The sequence below is a fragment of the Corvus moneduloides genome, chromosome 2, assembly GCF_009650955.1.
Source record: "Corvus moneduloides isolate bCorMon1 chromosome 2, bCorMon1.pri, whole genome shotgun sequence".
Taxonomy (NCBI): domain Eukaryota; kingdom Metazoa; phylum Chordata; class Aves; order Passeriformes; family Corvidae; genus Corvus; species Corvus moneduloides.
Genome location: NC_045477.1, coordinates 61,920,094 through 61,946,143, shown reverse-complemented (window position 1 = coordinate 61,946,143; position 26,050 = coordinate 61,920,094). Strand labels below are relative to the sequence as shown.

The 26,050-nt window shown below is 40.0% G+C and overlaps 1 long non-coding RNA gene across 1 annotated transcript; it reads right to left on the bottom strand.

Moving 5' to 3' along the window:
- Positions 1 to 1,026: 1,026 nt before the first annotated feature.
- Positions 1,027 to 25,283, bottom strand: LOC116439836. Its single transcript, XR_004238316.1, has 3 exons — positions 23,299 to 25,283; positions 17,356 to 17,513; positions 1,027 to 1,209 (listed from the first exon to the last, which is right to left on the bottom strand). It is a non-coding gene; the product is annotated as an uncharacterized LOC116439836 (long non-coding RNA).
- Positions 25,284 to 26,050: the final 767 nt, after the last annotated feature.

The window sequence follows — 26,050 nt, the reverse complement described above, 5'->3', positions numbered from 1 at the left end:
TTACTGAAGAAAAACTGCAGAAGTCAAAGTTTGGAAGCAAAAGATCCAAAATCCATACTGCTGTCCACTGTTCATTTTTTACATGCATTTTATTTTACCCTATGCATCCATGTAATTCTGTGGTATCTGCCATCACTGTATCCAAGAACCTCCTAAGCACTTAAAATCCATTTTTTTTTCATTTCCCTGCTTGAAGAAATAGTTTGACTCTTTTATGCTCCTACACATATGACAATTTAGAACAATTAGGTGAAGGACCTCTTTTTAAATGTTCTGTTCTAAACACAATAATCTGCATGAGTAGTGTCTTGGAAGAGTGGCAAGTACAGGGTGCTCTCAGGTGACCTTGGCAGCACCAGGCCAGCATGGCGAGCAAGGGCCTGGCAGCACAAGGCACAGCTAACACAAACACCACCATATTGGCTCATTCCGAATCCGTGCTTCCCAGCAATCCCAAATAATTTCAAACTGTGAGTGCAAACAACTGCAGGAGAAGGAGCTATTTACACACACATCCCCCACAGGGAAAAAGACTACAAAGTGTTACTGTTCTTTAGGAATTAATTATGGCTGTTTTGTTTTTCTCATCTCCATCAAATAGCAATATTATTTATCGTGTCATTTGATTCATGGTTGTGCTTGTCAAGTCCAGGCAGATGCCCAAGCTAATAAAAATTCCAACTAACAAGTAGAATATATACAATATCAGTTTTTAAAAGCTAGACACTCTTCCTTTGGAATAATTGCTCTACTCAAGATCTCATTTTGATAGGCTATAATAGCTGAATAAACAAAACTAACTAGATTAAAATTTGATCATGCAGACACCACTAGCTCATGATTACATTCTTCAGTGAAGGAAGGATTGTTTTAAAGAAAAATATGAAGACATATCAGATACAAAACCCTATATGAAGTAAAAACTATCTGTAAATACAAAGTAAATACTTTTACAAAACAGCAGAGAGATCCATTTAATCATTGGCATATAGCTGCTTCTGTAAATCCTGGGTAAGTTAAGATCATAAAATCAATTAAATTATATTACTGCTAATATCCCAGTTCCCATCGTTATTTCTGATATTCCAATTTCTAACTGTCAGCCACATTGAAATTCAAGGATACATACGTGGCATCCACACTCAGTTCTTATCGCTGAATACTGGCATTTGAAGCTTGGTCCTTTTTGTCATCAGAAGATGGAAAAGCCTATGGAGACCAAAGATAAAGAGATACTGCTAAGAAGATGGAGCCTCTGGATAACTGAATGAGGGCACAAAAGCAGTGTAAGGATTATGTTGATAATAGATCTCAGCCAGATGTTCGCTGACTTTTTCTGCCTTTTAAAAGCAGTGAAGCTTGCCTAAGTGAGACATTTTCAATAGTACTACTGTACCTTGGGGATTCTGAATAAAATTGCTGCTTGCAAATGTTGTGTACTTGAGTTTTTTTCCCCTAAGAATGACAAATTTAGTAGTTACTCATTTTTATTTCTAGCCTGTATTTCATATTTTGTTAGGTTTCTTACAACTACTTTTCATCTACTACAGCAGTCTATATGTACAACCAACTGTCCCTTGCCAGGAGGAGAATGAAGCATCTTCAACCCCAGTTTCCTGCTTTGCTGGGATTCAGAGACATCGTCATGAATAAACATACTACCCTGATGGGAAGTATTGAGCTCAAAATTGTAAAGAAAATCTGGGGTTTATTTTAATGTCATCACAGTTCATAGAAAAAAAAAATAGTTGAGTGCAATATTCACAGAAACCTGTGCAGGGAACAGAGCAAAAATGGTGCTATTTAAAGAACAGACTGCACTCTACACAGTGTCGACACTTGCCTGTTGATACTTGCTGTTACACACCACATCTTGTTTTTGTTGACCACCTAGACATATAAAATGGCATTCTTTATGTGGAAGACAGGGCTTCCTGGGAGCACAGAGGCCTCTCTAGAAGCTTTGTTTTCCACTCATTTCCTTCATTGTATAGGAATGTTCATCCTATTTTGTTCCACTGGTGTTTGGATGTGTCCTGCTTCCACTCATTCAAAGCATTAACTTTTTTTCTCTCAAAACAGCATTCAGATTTCCTCCCAAATCAGAGATGCTGTCCCCAATTATCTTCAACCTGTTGGAATTCAGCAGATGAATCTGCCAGTGTACCTGCAACTCAGCACTGCTGAGGCTACATCTGGACCATTGAGATCCCCAGTGCAAGATGGAAATTTGCTGGAGTGAGTCCAGTGAAAGAAAACAGTTTAAGGGACTGGAGCATCTTTCATAGAGGATATGTTGGGAGAGACAGGACTGTTTAGCCCAGCGAAGAGAATGATCAGAAGAGTGTTACCAATGTATTTAAATACCTGATGGATGGAAATAAAGATGAGAGACAGGTTCTTCTCCATAGTGACTAAGAAGAGGCAATGGCACAAGATGAAACACATGAAGTTACATTGGAACACAAGACAACACTTTTTTTTTTTACTGTGAGCATGATCAGAAACTGGCATAGGTGGCCAAGAGAAATTATGAGGTCTCCATCTGAGCAGATATCTACACTGTGCCTGGACACAGACCTGGGCAACTTGCTATAGCTGCCCCTGCCCTGAGCTGGTGATTGAACAGGATGATCTCGAGAGGTCCCTTCCTACCACAACTATTCCGTGACTCTGTGAATCAGTCAAGATTCTTGTTACAGACTCACAAGAGAACTGATATTGAACTAAATTAAGAGTTTTACAAAAATATGGAAAAAGTTTATCTGAACTTCTATATTGTCTATATTTTTTACATACAGTAACTGACATCAACAGAAATGCAACTCTTGTGTGTAAAGGCCTATGCATGACAGATAAAACCAGCTAAACTAGATGTGAGTCCCTTTTTCCTATATAGGCATCAGTATTTTTACCAGATAGCCTAAATAGTTTTCTTAAAATTGGGTTCTATCAAATAGAAGCTATTTATCTCTTTCATAAGGTTAGGCAAATAATCCATTCAGAATTAACATGCAGCATCTATCCCCAAGAATATTTTGTAGGAAATTATTTTAAAATAAGATTCAAATCTTTATAATTAAGAAGGGCAAATATATTAGTAAGAATAAAGAGATACATTTCTAATCTCCAAGTTATACCAATTACTCTGTGATTTTTGTAATTTACTTCAGAAGCAGCAGAACAATGCAGTTTTCTTCACATGCATGACCATCCTTCTCATTTATGTGCTTGACACATTGCAACTGGATATTTATTCTTACAGCAAACTTTAATGGCATTGAGATTGTAAGTGCGTATCTTTCATTTAAATAAATTCACACTTTTAAAACCACAATGTTTATAAATATTTTTCTTTACAAATAACATTTATAGAACTCTCAAAACTCAGCCTATTATTGTTTGAAATATTTGTTAGATACATAATTACAGGAGATTAAGGGGATGACTTTGCTTCAGACAAAACTTCGTATTTCCTTTTTGTCTTTGCTTTTTTTTGTCCACATGCTAAATATCATATACATTTGAACCCTGTAGTTAACAGACACATCAAATACATTTTTACATCTAGGAGAGAACTGTACGAATTCAGTTTGTTACTGCCTCTCTTCACTCAGCTAACATAAGGAAGAACCACTTGATAACACCAGAGCTGTGCAATCATGGCTATTGCACAGTGTGTGTACAGCACACTGAGACTCTCCCTGTGCTCAGGCGAGGGATTAGACAGGGCATGCCCAGATTAGACAGTGCAGCAGCCAGCAGAGAGTCCTAAGGTAGCTCAAAACGAGATGAGGGCAAGTGACTTGCTAACACAGCCTCACTGCTTTAAATAAGCAGCTCCTTTGTAGTAGGTACGGGAGCTCTACGGGCTCCCTGTTTCCCTGGTTTTTCACCCGGAACAGGTTCCAGCACCTCTCATACTACCCTACCAGATGCTGACAGGCGCATCTTGGAAAATGAGTCACAGCTTGAGACAGGAAAGAGGAATTTTCCCAGGGACCTGCAGGTGGCAGAGCACGGAATTCTATGGGGCTGCGGGCAGGGGAATTGAACAGCAGTGGGGAGGGATAAGCCGTGAAAGCAAGACAGAAGAAACCCATGGGTGTCAGGAATCCTTTCAGACTTAAGAGTGAAACTGTGACAGTCATGAAAGTTCGGCGTTTTCTTTTTGCACTTTGTTCCTAACTTCAACCACTGCCTTCTGAGCACTGTCCTACTCCCCATCTTTGTCATTTGTCTTTTGTGTGCCTTCACTGTGCTACTTTTACAGGCTCCCCAATAGCATGTCCTCCTCAAATGTACTATTTAAAAAAAAAAAAAAAAAAGGGAAAAGAAGCACAGTTCCTATGCCGCTACTTCCTAAAACTTACCAAAATCCCATGTCAATAAGCTCACACAGATTTCCATATTTGATGTCCACAATTCCCTTGGCTTTAGTAACTCTCCATTTCATATCCCCAAAACCACACCTATGTACTGAAGCAGCTGACTGATTTGCACTATTATGAGGAAACATGATTTGAAACTTTTCAAATGTAACTGATCTGGTGTAAAGATAGAAATATTGGAAAGCTTTTTCCTGTGAGGACTCACAACATTGTAGGCTACGTTCTATCAGCAATACCAGTTTCCTGCAGTCAGAGTCAGAAACCTTCACTACAGTCACAGCTAATAGGCAGTATTTCTTCACACTGAAGGAGTACACAATTCTGCTTCTTAAAAGTACAGAGTGCAAGGGATGGTTGGAAAGAAAAAGAAACCTCAATAAAGGAATACATTCTATATTCTTTGTCACAGAACTTCAGCACATGTGCCAGTGCCAAGACCCACATCAGAACAGGATGCACCATATACACTAGGTTCAGAAATACATACTGGAACAGGAAATATGTTGCCCTGGCATAGCAGCCCTCATCTGTGTATGCTTTTTCCAATCACATGAATATAAGGGACTAGAGCAGCTTCTGCCTCCACTAATAATCTAAGCTCAGTGTCTTTTCAGACAGTGTCAGTAGAAGAGATTGACCTGATACTAATCAAGCAGTATCTTTGAAGTAGGCCGAGCTCTGCCTGTTTCGTTTCACAGAGGCTTATAAGACAACACTGACCAGTAACAGCTTTTGTCTCATTCTGGCTGCATAGAGCAAAGTAGCAAAGGTGACAATATCTATGTCACTCGAGACGTCAGTGTTTGTGGGCTTACTTTACTCATCTTCTCGAAATCCTCATTGATCTTATGTCATTGTCTCAGAAAGTCAATAGGCCACTGCTAGTCAGAACAAATAGCAATTGCACCTAAAAAACAATTAATCTTGTGAGTGTCTTAAAATGCCTTGGGTATCATGGCTAAGTCGAACATTAAAAACGAAGAGGGTTCATCTGAATTGCAATTGCATCATTAATTAGTATCAATAGCTTGTATTAATTCTTATTAATAAAATAATTGTACTTCTCCTAAGTGGCTAAGCATTTGTCAATAGCAAGATAAAAGACATTTACTAAGGGGCATATTCTGGCACATTTTTACCTGAAATATTTTCTTCCTTAAGTCTGTATTTGTGATATTGTTGATTGTTTAACAAAATACCTTCAACTCACTATTTATTACACTCACTACATATCATTTACTCACTGCATAATTATGAAGAATAACAAGGAGGTGCCACTTTACAGACTATAGATACTTAATGCCTGTGGTGCTACTGCAAGGGAAGTAACTGCAGATGTTTCAGACAGAGCAAAAAGTTATGGATAGTCTATCAGTGACAGAACTAGAGACCATGTCTAATTCTGTCTTGTAGGTGTGGTGGGTCAGTAGTGGTTAACAGCCAAACTCCCATCCAACTGCTCACTCAGCCCTCTGCTCAGCTGGACAGGGGAGAAAATATGATGAGAAAGCTCATGGGTTGAGATGAGGATGGGAAAATTGCCCCCCAGTTACTGACATAGGCAAAACAGATTTGACTTTTGGAAAATTAATTCAATGTTTTAACAATTGAATAGAATGGTAAGAAACAAAGACAAAACTAAAAACAACTGCCCCCCTCCCAAACCTCCCTTTTTCTCAGGCTCCACATCAGTCCTTCATTCCCAGCTCCTCTCCCTCCTCCTCCTCCTTGCATGATACAGAGGATAGGGAGTGGAGATTGAAGTCAGTCCATAAGAGCCCCACTGCATGACTCCTTCCTCCTTACACTTTTCCCATGCCTCACCATGGCCTCCTCCAGGGGCTGCAGGAGAATCTCTGCTCCTGTTCTGGGGCACCTCTCTCCCTCCTCCTTCTCTCATTTTGGTGTCTTCAGGGCTGTTTCTCTCATGCTTTCCCCTCAATCCTCACTGCATGTGCAGCATTTTACCCGTTTTAAAGTATCTTCTCCCTAAGATGCCACTCCCTTGGCTGCAGGGCCCAGAACCGGCTGTGTCCAGCACGCAGCAGCCCTGGACACTCCTTGCAGTGGCTGCCCTGCAGCCCCTGCTGCCAGCAGCCCACCACAGACACCCAGTACAGAATGACACCAGCGTACGTGACAGGCATCTCTACTCAAGTGTAAAGGAGAGAATCAGTCTCCCAGCTCCCATTCCCTGCATGACCCATGGTGTCCAATAGTACAGATATAAGAACAACAGAAGAGGGATTGAAAATGCAAAGCCTGCCCCACACAGATTCAGAGCCCTCTCCTTAAAATACCCTTCTTGGAGGGTCATCCTATCTCTACCTCTTTTTCTTTAACATCAAAACTTTTAGGAGGGTTGGATTTATTTTCTTGCTCCAACACTTCTAGCTAAACTGAAGTAGAAACACAGCTTTGGTTCACACAAATTGACGAGCAGCAGATGCCCCGGGCTGATTCCACAGGCCCACACGTGGCAAGAGTCAACCTGGAACCATGTATGGACCAGACGAGTTCTATCCTGTGGAGAGCAGCACCCCTCTAACACTTTTCAGCTGGTGAGGATGGCTCTGCCTCCACTGGGAGCTATGGTGTAGACCCACACTTCTCTCCAAGTGTATGCTCTCTTCGAGTATCATGCTTTGCCAGGCCTGGTGCTAGCCTGTTTGCTACCACACTCACTGTGGGAGAAAATCAAGACTTAGAAAGTTTTTCCTAGTTGTTGTAAACTTCTGGTGGAAATGAACCCCAGTAGACTAAAGGTAAGATGTCCATCTGATGGAGACCACCCTATCACAAAACCCACCTTGCCATGTTCTCCTGCTGAACATGAAACACTTTTATATCTGTGACTACAGGAAATAGCTTTTCAATCTCTGTGGCTCAGGTGCTTGTTCAGGTTCTTCCTCCTTCAGTTAATTCTCCGCATTTTGAATTTCTTCATTCTGCCCCTCACCCCACACCTGATTCTTACCAACTGTTCTACTACTGAACTTTTGTAATTAATTTTACAGAATGAAAAACTGCAGAAACCAGCTCAGAATCAGGAGATTTGCAACAACTGACTATGCTTATTACCTACAGAAATATAAATGCCCAAAGAAGATAAAATTCTCATCATAATAATGAAGAAAATGTGAGAGAATGTAATTTTAAAATTCCAGTACTTATTAACTAAACAATTCAAGTGGGGGAATTGAAATTTACATGAAATAATTAGAAATACTAAGTATTCTTGAAACTCTCAAAATACATTTTAAGTGTGAAAAGTTCATGCATCCCCATGCAATATTACTATGAAAAAATGGTTTCAATATTAAAATCCTATCACTGCAATGCATATGTCATTTTTGTTGCTGTAATATAGATTTTTACAATGATCAATTCGCAATTATTAGCCTGAAAAGCATCTCAACAGACAGAAATAGAGATGAATACCTCATTGCTATAGAGCCAACATCAAGTACTTTAGTAATTTTTTTCCTTTTCTTTCAAAGGAGGAAATTAAACCTCTGCTTATAAGATTTAGTGGTCCTTCAAAAAACAAAGGCATTAGAATGAATGACACATGATCAAAAAAAGTGTATTTGGAGTGTCAGAGCAGTTAATAAGCTGTTGGACTTTGAGATATTAAAACAATAAATTTAAGATACAAATTCATGAACAAAAAGAGCTGTGAAATGGTAGGCAAGTGCTCTATAGCATTCCATTTATTTGCTTTATGACAGTGAGTCCATGTATATTGCAATTCAAATCAAAATCCATTATGGAGACAGAGGGAAAAAAGGTGGGGGAGTGGGACCCTGTTTTAGGGGACAAACTGTAAGAGGGATCAGATAAAGTGAGGAAGAAGAAAAAATGGAATTAAAGTGTCAGACTTCACCTTCATCATTTTACTTCTATCTTCCCTTATCTTACTGATTTGTATTTAACTGCTGGGGTAAGGATTAATCTTTCAACTTTGAATACATAAAATCCACCAACTATTTTTGTTACTTATTCTTGCATGTAAAAATCATGTAAACAGCACAAGATTAGCGAATTATGTTGCTTACATTATAAAAATCAGCCACATGGCATTGTGTTTTCCCAATTCATTATTATTACACAGAGTCACAGATTATCATACTGGGAAATGCTATTGAAAAATCATAAACCAAAAAAAATCCAGAGGAAAATGTCGTGTAAAGCTTTAAGAGACATGGGTTTCTGGTGGATAGAAAGCTGGGCAGGGGTCAGCAATGTGCATTTGCAGCCCAGGAAGCCAACTGCACCCTGGGCCTCATCAAAAGGAGTGTGGCCACCAGGTCGAAGGAGGTGATTCTGCCCCTCTGCTATATCCTCATGAAGCCTCACCTGGAGACCCATGTCCAAATCTGGGGCAGAGGAAAGACATGGACCTGTTGGAGTAGAACCAGAGGAGGGGCATGAAGGACCTCTCCTATGAAGACAGGCTGAGTGAGTTCAGTTGAGGTTGTTCAGTTGGGAGAAGACTCTGGAAAGACCTCACTACAGCTTTTCAGTACTTAAAGGAGTTTATCAAAAAGGTGGAGAGCAACTTTTCACACAGGCAGACAGCAACAGGACAAGGGAGAATGGTTTTAAACTAAAATAGGACAGATTTAGGTTAAATGTTAGAAGGAAATTCCTTACTGTGATGGTGGTGAGGCATAAGAACAGGCTGCCCAGAGAAGTTGTAGATGTCCCATCCATGGAAGTGTTTCAAGGCTAGGATGATGAACTAGGGCTAGGGACTATGAACAGCCTGGTCCAGTGGTTGGTATCCCTGACCATAGCTGGGGAGTTGAAACTAGATGATCTTTAAGGTCCCTTCCAACCCAAATCATTTTATACTATGATATGGGCAATTTTTTGCATGAAAACTTTCAAACTATCAAAACAATGTTCATCAACCAAACCAGCAAGGTTCTAAAATGCAAGCTGTCCAACAGTTTTCACAAATGTGTAGACTTCATAGTTAAAGAAATACATCTTTGGAGGAATTAAGGAATGTTAGTGAGCTGAATTTGCAAGTGTTACCTAGAAGAATCCCTTCTAGGGGGGCTGAGATAATGAGAGAAAACACAAAGCACTTTTTTGAAAATTTTTCAAGTGAATAATGAAACTAGGTATCATTACAGATTAGAAGAAATCTATGAGGGAGAATAACCAAGGTGATAGAAAAGAAGATGCACTAAAAAGTTAAACACGTTTGCTGAAAAAAAAAAAAAAAAAAGGCAGTCAATTCCAAACCCTTCCTTTTATGCAACTATATCTTTAATGCCAGAGATCCTTCCAGCAACACAGCAAGATGAAGAAGGCTCTAAGATCTGTGTTGACCATGCGAAATATACATTGCTTTAGAACCTGGACTAGGAGTAAGATCAATTAATGGGTGACAAACACACCTCAGCAATGAAGATCACAGAACTCAACTGTATAACACTGCCTCAGAAAAGGACTTCAAATTTTCTTCTTCGTCTTTGGGATTACAAGTGCAGGCTATCTGCAGTCTTTCTAATAAATAAAGCATCAAACAGAACACAACGAAAAGTAAATGGGTCAATTGCTGTGTGAGGTCAAAAAACCAGCTTTACCCATTGACTTAAACAGTATTGCACTGGGTGCAAATTAGGATTAGTATTTGAGTAATTCTGTACCAGACAGTCAATTTGTATGATGAAAATAGAACTCGCCTACTCAATACTCTATTTACAATTGCAAATGAAGGATGAGATTGATAAATCATCCAATTTCTGCCAACTTCTACACAAATAAGTTACCTATAGGCCAGAATTAATTTGTTGCAATGACATTGCAAGGTCAGGTGTCCCAAGGAAGCAATGTGCTAACCCCTCCACAAAGGGATGATGGCAGTCATTTATTTGTCCTCTTTGGGCTCAGAACTGATGTCTTTAGCAACTTTTTTTGACATGAAGAGGTGATGGTAGGTCATATGAGAAGGTTCTGAACCAGCAATTTTATAGTGACCTGCATACTGAATGGAGAAGAGCAGTAGTTGCATTCCCAGTATTACTACTGGTTCAAAGACTGTGAAAATGGAATTTAGAGAGCAAATTTGCATCCCTGCATAATCTCACATGCCAGGCTGTTGTAGGGAATAGGTGAATATAAAACTCCTATCTGCATTCTTCATATGTAATTTTAACATACTCTTTTCACCTGGGAAGTCTGGCTCAATGAATCACTTGTCTTATCTAAACTCTTCTGCCTTAAAAGTTTGATGAAGGAGTATGAAAAACTACAAAATCTCTCTGTGGGAAGAGGAAAAGCAAAACAAAAAGTTAAAGAAGAACTAAGCTCTTCCTTAGCTACTGCCAAGTATCAAATTAGTTTCTGTTCATTTGAAGACTCACTTTGTATTAACTTTTCTTCTGACATTATAGGAAACAGAACTTGCCTGAGGCTTCATCCTTTAAAGACTGTTTCTGAGATGTTCTGTAATTGTTGGTTGTCATGAGGTTGCCTTGCTCTTGGATCACAGTTTGTGAAGAGAAAAATCTGAACAAACATATTATTTTTAAAACCACGATGGTACAGGATAGCAAAATGTCATTCATGTCCCATTTCTGCATAGTGATCTTTTCCCTGCATTTGTGAGATATATACATAATGGTATGCTTAAAGGGAAAAATGTGTTTGAAAGAAAAAGACCCTGTTCAACAGTTTAAAATGCAAAACAAATCCTATTTACCAGAAAAAGAAATCCATATCAATGCCTATGATTCTCCTCGCCTCCAGATTGTGATGGAAAAAATGAGGCAGTTAAAACAAAAACAGAAAGTTGTTTTTAAGTTTGCTTGGAGCACTGAGATGGAAGGACACTAGAGTGTAACTTAACAATTAATCCTGATTCTGTTCCTTATTGGACACACTGGCAAGTCAGTGAGGATCTGTTCATATAGCTCTTAACTGAATTTATGACTGGGTAATGAAATTGTTGACCCTGAATGCAGGTGTTTCTAAACAGTGCAGAGGAGCAACTGTTAGTAACCATGAACAGTAATCTTAGAAAACCATATTTCACACTGTGGAAAAAAAAAAAAAAAAAAGTATGAGATTTACTCTGTACCTGTCACAAACATAAAAGTTAAAAGGAAGCAATATTAAAGTAAGTGCTCAGGTTCTGTCTCTATTCAATGGAGAGAAGTGTGGCCTTCAAAAAACTTCTAAAGGGAAATTTCAGGCACCTAATTCTGGTGTCTAAGTGCAAACACCCTTATCCTTCTTTATCTTGGCATTTTTTTTCCTGCTACTTTGGTGAGAAAGAAAGCCCTTTGTCATTACATCCCTGGAGACTGCTGGGAGTATAAAGGCCAAGGAAGTGGTTGAGTTCCCATCCCTGGAGGTCTTTAAAAGACATGTAGATGCTTAGGGATGGTTTAGTGGTGGACTCGGGTGGGACTCGATCTTTAGGATCTTTTCCAGTATAAACAATTCTGTGATTACATAGGTCATTGGTCATTACATAGGTATTGAAGGCAGGACCTTGTAACTCAGTTGCACAGTTTGAGAGATGTAAGAAGAGGAAGGCTGGAGGCTTTTGCTGCAGGAGGACATCCTAAGACAAACTGATCCATCTACTTACTTACCATCCTTCTAGGAACATTTTCTCCAGAAACACATTGTCTGGTGAGCACCTATGGAACTGCATGACAGAACACTAATACAAACACAAACAAATAGTTGCAGCTGCAAATACAGTCTTGAACAAAACTTTTTATCTTCTTCCCACTGGAACAACCAACAAACTAACCAAATGTGCAGGTACCAGATAGGCCATGTCACTCCTTGGGCTTCAAACCACAGCAAACTCACAGCTGTGTTACTGACTCCTTTAGGCAATTAGGGAACAATATTTTTGTGAGTAGTGCCAGAGTTTCCTCACTTAGAAGATGGTATATTACTATGTATCAGGTATCTGACATAACTGATGAAATATTGAGGTATGGCTTTAGCTATCTTGCAGAATTAAGACCAATGAGTCTGAAAGTCATTCCTTTATGAGAGCTGTTAGGCCAGTAAATATTATGAAACATATAATTTGTTTTTATAAAAGCAGACCTCTATGACTGAAGAAAAAAAACCTCTAAGTCTTGTATGTTTTAAATCCTAAGTAAGTTATCTGGGAAAGCACGTTTGAGAATGCAAGAACTTGTGCAATATCATGTCACTTTTCAAATTACAAGTTATGAATTTATGCTGCACGGTTAAACAATTTTTGTAGCTTTTCAGCCTGACAGTACAAAGTGCTAGTTATACATGACATAATGAAGTCATACAAGACAGAAATGAATTATTCATGAAACAGGTTATACTTATTCTGAAAAATTTTGCATTTATTATTTTTCACGTGTTATTCTATATAGCTGGAAAGAAAACCTGGGAACAAAATGGGTGGGAGGTCTTCACAGACAAAGAACCCCAGACACACAAACTTTTCTAACTGTTACAATTTCTCAAACTGTTGCAGGTCAATCTCACTCTGTTAAATCCAGGTCTAATAATCTGCTGCTGTTAGGGGCGGATATAATGACAAAGTAGTCTCTTAGCGTGTTTGAGATGGATAAAATAGCAAAATACACTCAGAACCTGCTGCAAGAACTTGAAAAAAGGAACAGAATAGATTTTTTTCTCAGAGCTGCTGTGTAGGATAAAGAGCACCTACTGAACCTAACCTTCACTCTTGAACCTTATCATCATATTTTCTTCATCCTTAAAATGATACATTAATTAGGTGTGTCTTTAAATTATTATAAAAGTAAAAGAATATGAAAGAAGTTACTCCAAAATTACTTTGCTTGGTGAAATGGTATTTTTAAGGTGAGCAAACAATAAATTTACCTTTTTCATATAATGTCAAAATTTATTATTTTTCATTATTGAAAGTAAGAGGTCTTTTATCAATACAGGTGACTCTTCAATGACTTCTGTGCATGCATTCTTGCTCTCTTCCTGAATAATGTTTCATTTATAAAACAAAAAAAAAGAACTGTTTTATGAATTCAGTTATGACAATGGAGGAAAGAATGAGCAAAGCAGAATGTTAAAAGTAGAAAAAATTTCCTTGCAATTGGCAAGGCACTACAAATACACCTAGTGCACTTGTAAGTATGGGGATTGTTCTCTGTGATGAACAAAAATGCATAAAGCAATTCAGTCCTTCAGAGGCCTGGATTTTGTCTTCTTTGATATGAACACTGAGACAAGTGTTTGGAGTGCTGTTCCTGATAAGAAATAAAATGTAGTAGGAGAAGGCATTTGAACAGTGTAGGGATAGTCACACTTGTAATGATTAAACACAGTTTCATACAGAGTAATTTCAAAAGCAAAATCATTACAAAGGGAAGAAAATATACTTTAAAAAGAGCTTTATCTGACATGGCAGCACTATTCTAATGTTAGTAACATATGCTAGTTTCATAGTCTCTGTTCTGATTGTTTATGCAATCAACTATGTGTGCCAGGGTCCTAATAACTGCAAAGCTAAGCATCCCATGTTTCTGCCTTCTTGTCCTTTTCCTTTCTCATTGATATTCTCAATTTTTAAAAGTTTTGCTGTTACTGTGTTTACTCTTAACTTCCAAAGAGGAGGATCATGGATGTGTAGAAAGCAAGTGTGGCAAGGTTAACCTTAGCAGACTGAGAGGAAAGTATGGAAAGACAACAAACTGCAGATTTTTAAGGACCCCAGAGGACTAGGACACCACTCTAGGAAATAGGAAATTCAATGCGGGCTTGTTTCAAAGTTTTCTGAATCACTTTGCTCTTTTCATCCAAGGTAATCATATGCTAGAGATCTGCACAGTAAGATCACAGAAAAAACCTCCATACAACAGGACAGATAGGGCTGGAAAACAGCTCTGCAGAGAAGGACCAGCAGGGAAGCTATCTTGGTGCCCGTAAGTTCAATGTGAGACAGCCGTGTACCCTGTTGTGGCAAAGGTTAACCACATACTGGGCTGCACTAGCAAAAGCTTAGCCAGCAGGTCAACAAAGTCGATTATTTCTCTTTATTCAGCACTATGGAGGCTGCATTTGAAACACAGTGATCAGGTCAGGGCTCCCCCAGATGAGATACGTTGTCAAAATAAACTCCAACAGGACATAAGGAAAAAATTATTTCCAAAGGTGGGTTAAGGACTGGAAACAGCCTGTCCAAAGGGGGTTTGTCATTTTCACCATGGAAACATTCAAAATCCAACTGGGGAAGGCCGTGAGCCACTTCAATGACCACTGAAGTGCTCTGCTGTTATCAGGAGTTGGGACTAGATAACCTTCGGGGATTCTTCCTGAATGACGCTACGAACTATTAGGAAACCCATTTTCCTAGTTATCCACAAAGCAATTAAAATGTCATAATTCTGCTGTCATTTTTATGTAGCACAGGCCAGCTAAATAAAGAGATCCATTATGGTTCCCTTGCTCAGCCATTCATTTCCATCCTTATACTAACTCCTCACTTGTGCCAACATAGAAGGCAGTAAACTAGGCAGAAAAACTTGTCCAAGTTAAAAATGGAATATTTCTTTTCCTTTCTCCTCTGCCCTCACCTCTCTTTGTCTAGCACAGCTGTTTATGTGGGCACAGCAGCAGGAAAAGTAATCCAGGGAAGGCCAAATGTCTCTTTGTCAGCTTCAGGAGTTTAAAGTGATGGTTAAACTACAGCATAAATTTCTCTAGCTTATTCACAGCCAATGCCCTTCAGCTCTCTTGTAATAAACTGTTTCTGTGGGTATAATCTCTCCTTGTGGTTTCTGCTCAGTTAGCTCACCTCAGGCAGTAAGCTGTGACCTCTGTGGCATGTTACATATGCTATGTGATATTAACCACATCAGAAGCCAAACTTTTTAAAAATGTCAAATAATTTTTCATCCCTCATTTCTTAATTCCTTATTTGCAGGGCACTAAGGCCCTTATGTGCCCTAGAGGGTTTCCAGCTTTATTAACTACAACATTATGACAAGATTCAAACCCACCGAAAGTAATTTATGATGAACTTTTTTTTCCTTTAAGTGGAAGAACCTAAAAAGACTAGTCACTGAAAATACACCTCTTAATCTTGGTAGTCTATGTCTCCATAAGTATAATACCTTTGTAACTTTAAAGGACAGTGTGAGGGAAAAAAAATGTTAATTTTGGGGAGTATCCAGCTAAAGCAGTGTAACATAGACATAATGTTAAGCTGTTACAAGTGTTCACCAGCTCCAGCAGCTCCAGGCCTGGGGATTCCTCCTGTCTGGCCACTGGAGCCCAGCCCAGGGGACCCAGGGTCTCTGTCCAGGCTGAGGGACAAGGCTGATGCCTTCCTCTTTGCAGGTTCAACCAGCAGCAAAGCCGGGTACATATCCCAGAGACACACAGACACACACTCATGTGGACACACACATTCACAGAGGACACCAACACAGCCAGTCACACAGAGAGCCACAGACAAGGTACTGCCCCCAGCGGCTCCCACATTCAGGACTCACATCAGACAGAGGCAGAGGCAGAATGTCACTAGTGCAGGACACACAACAGGTTCTTGGAATCACAGAATGGTTAGGGTTGGAAGGGACATCTGGAAGTCATCTAATCCAAGCCCCCACTAAAGCAGGTTCACCTTACAGCAGGTTGCAGAGGACCATGTCCAGGCAGTTTTTGAATATCTCTGGGGAAGGAGAACCCCACAACCTCTCTGGGCACTGTGTTCCAGTGCTCCGTCACCCTCACAGTGAAGAAGTTTTTCCTCATATTCAGATGGAACTTTCTGTGTTGTAGTTTCTTTCTGTTGCTCCTTGTTCTGTTGCTGGGAACCACCCAGAAGAGCTTGGCTCTTTCCTCCTTACACCCTTCCTTAAAATATTTATATACATTGATAAGATCTGCCCTCTGTCATCTCTTCTCCAGGCTAAACAGCACCAGCTCCTTCAGCCTTACCTCATAAGATAGATGCTCCAGGCCCTTAACCATGTTAACCTCCATTGCTGGACCCTCTCCGGTCTCTTTTGTACTGAGGAGCCCAGAACTGGACACAGCACTCCACATGTGGCCTCACCAGGGCCGTGTAGAGAGGCAGGATCACCTCCCTTGGCCTGCTGGCAATGTTCTTCCTAATGCAGCCCAGGATACAATCAGCCTTCTTGGCCCCCAGGACACACTGCTGGCTCATGGACAGCTTGTTGTCCACCAGGACCCCCAGGTCCTTCTCCACAGAGCTGCCTTCCAGAAGATCAGCCCCCAGCTTGTACTGGGGCATGGGGTAATTCCTCTCCATGGGCAGGACCCTGCACTTACCTTTGCTGGACTTCATTGAGTTCTTCTCTGCCCAACTCTCCACTCCAGGTCCCACTGAATGGCAGAACAGCTTTCTGGTCTGTCAGCCACTCCTCCCAGTTCTGTATCATCTGCAAACTTGCTGAGGGTGTGCTCTGTCCCTTCATCCAAGTCTTTGATGAATAAGTTGAACAAGCCTGGACCCAGTACTGACCGCTGCTAAACTACAGGCCTTCAGCCAGGCTCTGTCGCTGATCACAGCGCTCTGAGAGCCACCACTCAGCCAGTTCTCAACCCCCTTCACTGTCCGCTCGTCAAACACTTCCTCGGCTGTGCACAAGCACACACACATTTATGGATCCCCTGAGGACTTGCATGGCCCTTCTGCCCACCTGGCACCCCTTCCCACATCGCATCCCCCTTATTCATCCCACAGGTCCCTGACTGACTGGCTGGTCCCACTGGATCCTCACTGCACACATGAAGAACTCACACACTTGTCCCATGGGCATCCCACACTCACAGGCTCCCCCAAATACCAGCACAGACCTTCTGCCCACCTGATAACCCTGCCCGGACCCAGGGCCTCCTACTCCCCAGCTGGTGACTACACATGCATACCCTCCGCATGCACATGTGTTTTGGGGCAGGTATGGCACTTAGAACTGGAGTCTTTACTTACCCACAAATTGAGTGTGTGGCTGCTGAGAAGTCATTTGAGCTACTTTAGTCCTCAGTTCCTTTTCTCCAAGGCAGTGGTGAGCCCTCCTACATCACTGTGCTGTTCTAAAGATCAGTGCACTCAAGTTTTGATGTTGTCAGACATTTAAATAATAAGGCCTACAAAAAAAAAAAGGTAGTATCTTGATGAATATACCGAACAAAAGCTCCCTTTAAAGCAAAAGGAAGATTAAAAAAGGCACCTCACTAAAGAGGTTCATAGCAGAAAAGAGGAGGAGGGAATTCCTTTTACCCAGCCTCCGTCAGGTGCCCACATTAGCAGGACATCACAGAGGTAAAAGGGAATCAACCTTCATGATGTTCAGAAGGCAATTTATGTTATGTGTCATTAATTTTTAGAGGCATTTCATCAGCTATGTCTACAACGAGAAGCCTTCCCTGGTCCAGGCATTCACTGACTATCACAGCTAGACTGCACACACAGACCAACCCTTCACCTACCACTGGTACTCAAAGAAAAGGAATGTGCTTTGGGGGAGGACAGACACAGCACATTTCAGTTATTCCCTTACCTAGAAAGCTAGGAATGATATTAAAATGAACCACACTACAGAGGTGTAAACACAGCCTTTGTGACTGGTTTTTACAGCCTCCACTTGCTTTTTTAGAGTCACCGTGGATCTGTATCTGAGCAAAAACTGAATTGGGTCCTATATCCCACTCCAGTAATGTATTCATAGCCTTCACATTTAGAAAAACTAAGAAAACAAAATACTTCTAAGAACTTCTATTCTTAGTCTATGAAGCCTTGGTCTATGCACAAAGCTAAGCCTAAACTAGGATTACCGAGAAAATCACACAGACCACCTGCCTCTGAAGAAGATGAGATCACACAAAATCACAGAATCATAGAACGGTTGGGGTTGGAAGGGGCCCACTGGAGGTCATCTAGTCCAACCTTCCTGTTCAGGCAGGGTCCCCTAGAGCTTGTTACTCAGGATTGTGTCTAGATGATTCTTGACTTTCTCCATGATGGAGACTCCCCAGCCTCTCTGGGCAATCTTTTCCAGTGCTCAGTCACCTGCACATTAAAAAAGGTTTGAATTCATATTCAAGTGGAACTTTCTGCTCATTGCCTCTTGTCCTGTTGCCTGGCACCACTGAGAAGAGCCTGGCTCCATCCTCCTGACGCCCTCCCTTCAGATACACACATGATAGGCCTGGCTCTTAACCCTTCTGTAGCTCCCTTCTCATGACTGCTGTTGGCTGACTGTTCAGTCTGGTCTCTGCTTTTCAGTTTGTGAGTTGTCTAGGATTTCTCTTCCTCTTGAAAGAGTTTTAAGAACTGCCTCATGAAAGGACAGGGGGCCTTGGTGATTAGCCTCCTTACTTAGCCAGTATGTCTCTCCAAATAGGAAGACAATTGACAAATAAGATGTAAAACACTACAGGACTCCCCACTGCGGCTGCTACATAATGACTACCTGTCATTAAAAGTGTCTCAGAAGCTTTTAATAAACTCAGACAAAAAAATCTTTACAGTGGCTGGTGTCTCAGAAGGCACAATGAGATTTATTAAGAATTTCTGCAGACTTTAGACACCTTGGTGTTCATGCAGTACTCAGATATATTCCCATACGGATTTATGATATTTCCATTCAACCTAGCCCTTTGTCAAGGAAAAAAAAATTTTTTTCTCTTTGAGGAATAAAACTTCACATTTCCTTACCATGTAATATAATTAAATATTATTTGTTTCTTTATTGAGTGTTAAGGTTGGACATGTCCTCCCAGGAGGTACCTCTGTTAAGATTATACACCTACACCCAACACTAATCAGCTCCACAGACTTTTAAAACATGTCACTTGGCTGACATTGAAGGCTGTAAAAGAGAACAAACCAACCCAAAAAACCACTTCATAGTCTCAGCCACCTGACAGTGCATAGATGTAAAGACAGATTTAAACTTTTTAAGATTGTTCTTAGAATTTCTAAACTGCATTGGTAGTCTTCACTTCCTTTTTTACTGCTTTCAGCTAATTTTCTGCTGAACACTAGGAGTAAGCAGGTGTAGTAAGAAGAAACAGAAGAGGGCTCACAAAACATATGGACTACCTTTTACAAAATTAGGCATAATCTGGTGTGTATGTCTAAATTATGCATACAGAACCTAAGAGAAGGTAACTGACTGTGTGCAACACTAATACCTGACTTGTACTGCACAGCAGGTATTTGATTCATGAATTTACTGCATATTTCAAATTTTGAGTGCCTAGTTTTGAAATTTTATATATATCCATTTACTACAACAAGTAACAGTAACGAGTGAATCACTTTTACTCCTGTTGTATATTTAAAGGGTACTTATCCAAGCAAAACAGACAGACATTTGGACAACAGGAAAATGGCTGGTTTAGCTCCTTTCCATTCTATCTAGAGACATGTATTCCATAATGCAACAACAGAAACTACAAACACCAGTTAACACACTGGAGTATGAAGTGTTCTCTGCAAGGAAAAAAAGAAAACTCACAGACAGCTTGTTTATGACTAGAAGAGTGTAAACACACATCTATTTTATTTAACTCGCTAATCCTCTGACACAACTTGTCATGTGTTTGATCAGCAGGCTGCTTGTTCATCTTCCACCGTAGAAGTATCTCGGCTTTCCTTGGGGGTATTGACAGCTGGCAGCAATCACAGCCATCTAACTGCCAGTATCTCATTTAAAGGGAATGACATTCAGCTACAGAACTGAAAATTACTTTAATTCACTGTATTGTACTGCGCATCTCAATGAAAAAAATGCAAACTCTCTTGGGAATTGAGACATTTAGACCCTTGTTTCTGGGAAGGGCTTTGTTCATTAATCAGTACTTCAGAGGTGAGCAGTGCATGACATCACTTGTTCTTGAGCAGGCCTCAGGTATAAGGCAGCTATGTCTATCATAATCCAATTTGGATATGTTGTCTTCAAGTTAAACATTAGGAAGCAGTCTTCTTCAGAATTAATGTAATTGGATTATTTGTGGCCTTTCAAACAAAGGCAGCATATTTTTCAGCAAATCACACTTTCAGAACAAATCAGTCCACCTATCTGGCTTTTCAGCTCATTTATGGCAAGTCAAGTATAAGTTATCCTATAATGTGCTGGAGTGCTGGACTAGAGTCCCACGTAACTTCCTTCTATCCTGTCTTCTCCGATTCTCAAAGAAGGAAAGTCCAGCCAAAAATGTTTTTAATGACAGAGATGGAAGTTGAAAGAACTTTTCTTAAAAATTTCAAGTGGTATCAAGCTTTCTCAGCATCTTGTCCTGACCTTGAAAAATGTTAGGAGCTTAGTCCCCTAACCCACTGTATATTAAATATCCTTTAACTACCAAGGGGCAATTCCCAGCTTGTCCCAGTGTCAGGTTTTGATGTAGCACAACTCCCTAGAAAAGTTAAAAGGACAAACTGAATGTCCCATGACTCTAGAGAACTTCATATATTGCTGTACTGATGGACTAATGGGAACCAGTGATGGGACTGGCACAATCTTTTTCTATGTCATCACTTGTATCTTCTGCAGAGTGGGGTCAATTTTGCTTCTTACTCAGTATGTTAGTCACTGTCCTGGTTACCAGAATATGAGCAGGTCTGTATCAAAATTTCAACCCATGCATGTCTCTATCATATGCCTATCATCTTTCTTGTCCTTCAAGTCTGTAGTTTCAGAGCATTGTAGGCTCCTTAAGCATAAATTGGTCGTCCTGATTTCAGTTCTCAGGAAATGCTAGCTATGTCATGCTTTTATATATTATTTCTGAATCTTCAGCTGTGTAATCCAGTTTCCGATTTCAATCAGGGTTTTTATCAGATGTCTCTTCTTTCCTGACATTTTATACATTTGGCTTCTGCATCACTAACAGATTCTTATATATTTTCCTAAACTGACTATTGCATCAGTTAAAGCCTAGGTAAATCAAGAGTAGAGAGATTAAAAAATGTCATTAGTGCAGCCGTTTATTATTTTCCCCTTGGGGTGACATCAGATACAGAACCCTTGCAGCTTAAAACTGATCCAAGGTATATACTGCAGCAGATCGCCCATCTGGTGTGACTTCAGAATATTAAAATCTTCTGCAGGCTATCAGCGCAAGGACCAGTCAAAATCTTTGCAATTGCCCAGACATCTTATTTCACACTGCACAGATTTGTGTGATCTCCAATTAAGATGTTCAGAATCACCATTATTAGCTTGTGATGAATGTTGATCATATCACCCAACCACAAGAGTTCTGCATTTCAGCTGTAACTGTCCAGCTAATATGCAGTTACTGACACAAGGTTTTGTCTCTGATCCAAAATATTACAGAAAATCAAGAACTGTCATTTACAGAGTGTGAAATCAAACAACCTTCTAGACTCTGTTGCACACTGTCACTGTAGATTAACATGATACAACTCCTAAGTGATTGCAAAGCCATGATTTACATAAGATTGAATCTGAATTAATACGGCTTGTATAAACTCCCAGTATAAAAGAAATGGTTATACAATGCAACTTTGGTTCTAGATACACAGATAATTTTCCTCTATGCCACCTAAAACATAAATTGACAATTACATCCATCCCCACCTCCCTCTCACAAGCCATACTAATAGACATAGGGATAAAACATTCGATTATGAGATTGTGCACATGTACAGTCCAAAGCTAGAAAATACCACAAGTCCGAAAACTCTATAGAACAATGTCATTTATAAAGTATGGATTATTTACTAAATATGGTGAATGTTTAGAAATGACAACAGGTACTTAGTTACTTCTAGTACTATTCAAAGAGTGGAAAGTTAGGTACGGAAAGCAAGCAGTGTTTTTTCTGATATATCTGTTCTGGCAAATTTTCTCATGTAAACACAGGCAGAAAGTAAAAAAGAAAGTCTAGAAAATAGAGTTTAGGTGTTCTAGTCTTCGCATGTTAACATAAGTATCAAGCAGCTCTGTGTATTAATCAAGATGTTTATTATTGTAAAATGCCAGAGCTGTTTTGAATGAAAAAAAAGCAATGCCCCAAAAGCTTGCTGTCTCTGTAGAAGAGAGACAGGAGATACAGACTAAATCAGGAGCAACACCCAACCGTGAGAAATGCTGCATTTAATTCTTCATTTCTGTGGGCAGATTGGCAAAGGAGAATTCTAAAGAAAGATTTAAAAAATAGCAATTAAGTTGTTTGTGGATGCTTACATATGACTTCTTCATAGACTGAATGCCATCTGGTGAGAAGGCACAAAGGTACCTGTTTAGAAAGCTAACAAATTAATGATAGGACTGCTGTCATATACTGATTAGAGAGTTAATTTCTTCATATTACAAAAGTTTCCAAGGTTGAATGTGAAGTTCTGCAAGTGAGAAAAAACCTCCAATATATTGTAGCAGAAAAGAGGGAAAAAAAAAGACTAAACAGAAAGCTGGAAAAGATTTTGCCAAGAAAATGTGTTAGAACACTTAGGTTACTAGCAGCATTAATTCTTTTAATCACCATCCAAGTAATTCTGTACAACAGGAATGTATATTTGCAACTTAACACTTCCCAGAGTTTTTGAAGTAGTTTAATATCCATAATGATAACAGCCTGCAGCAAAAGGAGTAAGGGAACTAGTCATTAAACCTTTAAGGGAAAAAAAAAAATCTGTCTTCAGTTTTCAGACTATCAAAAACTATTTTCAAAGACATACAGATTACCTTGAAAGTGTGATTATTCAAAATGTTATTCTCTCAGGATCACAAGAGAATTTTATTGTTAATTCCAAGGAGTCATTAACATTGCTATTTAAATATATCTGTGATTCAGAATTAATATGAATATGTATAATAACATCTATTGAAAGGAAGTGAATTTATTGACTGAAAATTGCTGAAATCCCCAGAACAGTTTGAAAGAATGAGATTTACCTCACCTGCCTTCAGCATTTAAATGTACTCTTCTGGCCTAAACCAGGTATCAAAGCATCTTCTATAGTCAGCAAAGACATAAGAAGGATCTCCAGAGGTTCTTCTTTCCATTTGTTTTAAATTCATATTTTAAGAGTGGATGAACTGCCTTTTGCAGATGTTAGTTTTTCTTCACTAGATAAAAGTGACAACTTCAGTTAAGTGCTAACTCCTTAATCATAGAAAGAGCCTATCTTAGTTCTTTAGTGATTAGATTGTCCTTAGCCAGAGAGTATGGATCTCCCCCACACATAAATGCTACAAAACTCCCACATATTTTATTTTACAGAACCATAGTACTTGTAAATACTTTCTCATTTCAGTTATATTGTCACTTGTTCCCAGCATCATTAATGACTTGTAACATGAAGAGCCACAGGAAAGTCACACCACCTAAGCAGGACTTGGAGTGATCATTACAGAGACAAGGAGTCTTAGAATGAGTAACACCGTTGTTGGGGAAGGGGAGGGTGGGTGAGTCAAGCTCATGATATGCCTAAGCAATGCAGTTTATTTGGGATAGGTACATTCCGATGCCCAGTTCTCAGCAACATTCCACACATAAGCCTGCCTGCTGCTTTTGCTGATGAGCTCTTTGCCCTGCTCTTGCTCCTGTGCATTCTGTTCTTTCCAAAATAATCTTTCTTGGTGCTCATTTCCTGCAAAGAGTGAAAAAGAGTTGACTGCTACACCGCTTTTAATCATGTATACTTTGAACCACCTTCAGGGCAACATTCTTCCTTTTTCCATGCTGTAGTTCACACAAAGAAAGCTGTTTTAAAGTATGTATCATCCACCCAAATGCTGTAGCTGGATTATCACAGCTTGGCTGCCTTTATTAATCTCCCAGCATCCTGTAAGCCTGTGCAGATCTTCATATTCCCTCTCTTTCAATGGACAAAAAGAGGTCTTTGTTGGTGCTTTTCTAGATGGAAAACCTGCATCTGTCCAATGTCCGGATTTGAAGCTCACAAAACATGTAGCAAATAACAATTTTATGAGCACTTAGTGGGGTATATGATTGACTTCTTGCTGACTTCCTGCTTGACTTTAAAATCTTGTCAAAGGCTATCGTAACTTCTTCGAGGAGATTTCCTCTTCATTGGTACCAGCATGACTTTTCAATACAAGGGGAAATGAACTCATGAATGAAAATGAATATAGTTTTGTAGATGGATGGGGATAAGGAACTACATTACTTTTCAGAGACTAATGGGCACATGCAAAATACTTTTGGAATTTTTTTTCTCTCAGGTTAATGGTGGTTGTAAAAGTACCAAACAAAGCTCTTGAGCCTCATGAGGTTATTCATGGGATGCACACACATGATGGATTCCTGTGTGTATCACACTGTAGATGCTAAAAAAGCTCGCAGAGAAATTTTCCTAATTTTTACAGCAGCTTGTGAAAGTCTCCTTTCTCACGCAAGCTAGCTGTCAACAGTGTAGAGGGTTTTCTACACCAAGACTTTATCTCACAGGTGCAAACTTGTTATGCACAGTCTTGTTTTCCACACTGAAGAAAGTATTTTGAAATGGGTGTCATAGCATTCAGCCAATCACACTGGGAGGTGTATGGTCAAGCACCCAATAATATTATATCACTCTTGTGAACAAAGCTATATAAACGAGTCTGTAATTAATTAAATAATCCCATTTATCCTGGACTTGGACTTCTGTGTCATTTTTCTCACTGTCCCCACAGACAGCAGCGACATCACACCATGGAAAAGAAGACAGCCTTTCACTCTGCCTAATATGAACCTATGGGGAGAAGTAAGATTGGGTTGTGAGCTGTAAAACCTGCCTGCAGAGGCACATGGCAGCACACAGAGGCTTGTCTCCACCAGACCCTGGGGGGAGGAGGTGTCACAGGGCAGACCCCTATGGAGAGGAGCCGGCTGGGAGCTGACAGACGGGTGAACAGCGAGTGATCATCCCACAGAAGGAAGTGTGCTGCTGATGTGGCAACACGGGATAGGTCATGTAGTGAGGATCACCATGTAAGGAAATACTGTGCCTTGGAAAAGTGTATAAAATCAACTCATTCCTTTGAATAAATGATTCAGATTCCCTGCCGGTCTGGGTCTGTGATTCAATCGCCGACATGAACCCTGTTGATCTCACTCTGTATGTGACTCCCAAACTTCACACGTCTCATCACTGTGGATACACCCAATCATCACTAGACCCTTCTTCAGGAACTGTTCCTGACCCTGACCTTTGGCCTGACTTCTTCAGACCTGCTTCATCATCACAAAGTCACCTGACAGTCTGGACAATTGGTAAAACCTGACTATCACCTCTGGACTGGTCTTTCTTGCCTCAGTTGTGGTCAGTGGGATGGGCCCTGGCTAGCAAGACCCTTGTCCTGATGGCCATGGTATCTTCCTCAGCACCACATCCCTTAGGGAAAGCTGGTGCTCACCGTGCCCTGACACTTAAACAGAGGCTGAGATTCTGCTCTCCCTAAATTTTCCATTTATAAGGTAACAGAAACTGTCAACTGGCCTCTACTTTTCTTGCAAATACACCTTGGTTTACTAAGTCTCCATTCTGGTTAGATTGTCATACAATGAACCAAAGCCATCTTGAGACTCTATTGCCTATGGCCAGCTGAGGAGAAATCCTGTAATTGTTACGATACAATTTCTTACACTTGCCTCCCTCCCCTCAAACACATACCTGAGAGCTAATTGCATCTCTAGGTCCTACAGGA